Source organism: Schistocerca piceifrons, chromosome 2 (genome assembly GCF_021461385.2).
Source record: "Schistocerca piceifrons isolate TAMUIC-IGC-003096 chromosome 2, iqSchPice1.1, whole genome shotgun sequence".
Lineage (NCBI taxonomy): Eukaryota > Metazoa > Arthropoda > Insecta > Orthoptera > Acrididae > Schistocerca > Schistocerca piceifrons.
In genome coordinates this window covers 458,331,690-458,332,680 of record NC_060139.1, presented here as the reverse complement: position 1 = coordinate 458,332,680, position 991 = coordinate 458,331,690, and positions in this window count along the sequence as shown.

Here is a 991-nt window from a genome sequence, read left to right as displayed (position 1 = left end):
CATGCCCGAGGGAGGACTCGAACCTCCGACTGGGGAAGCCGCGCCGACTGTGACAAGACGCCCAAGACCGCGCGTCTGCCCAGCGCGGCAGCATTTTTGTCTTGCATGTTGTGATGTTGGTACTCCGGTTGCTATCGGTTAATTTATTGATTGTCATTTTTTATTTGTAGTTAACTTTTGCAATTTGGTTTAACATATTCTCATTTTGTCATTTGAAGATCGTGAGTGAAGTTCTGGAGGCTAGAAAATGGAGTGCCAAATGGAGAAATCGGAACATTTCCGATATGCTGTTCTGTCTGAGTTCACTAGAGGTGTGACACAACGGAGGCAGCCAGAAACATTTGCGCCGTGCATGGGGATAATGCCATTGGACAGAGCACTCCAAGAAAACTTTTTTTTTTGTTTTAAGGAGGGTCGTTTCGACGATGGTGATTCTCCATGCCCTGGAAGACCTTCGGGATTTGAAGAAGACCGTTTAAACACATTAATGCACAGTGATCCACATTAGTGTACTCGAGAACTGCCAAATGAGGTGAACCGTGATCGTTCCACCATCGTGCGAAATTTGCACGCAATAGTGAAGATTAAGAAATCCGTTGTGTAGGTACCGCAAGCTCTAAGCCAAAATCACGAAAATCAGCTGTTGGTGACATATGCATGTCTGCTTGTTCGTCATCAACTGGCTCGTGAACTACACCGACCATTCCTATCCTGTGTCGTTATAGCTCGACGAGATCTTCGCCTCGAAACCACATGATTTCTACAGTCGCGGAATTGAAAAGTTACCGCAGCGTTGGCAGACTGATGTAAATGGTGAGGAACAATATGTTACTGATGACTAAAGTCTCTGTTACGTGCATCTGTTGTGTTGCTTAAACTTACGAAAAAACGCTACGAACTTATACGCCAACCCAATGGTATAAAATAAGGTACACAAAACATATCGTCTGTCTTGCAGTGTAAAGACGGCAAGGATTTAACTTCACTGTTT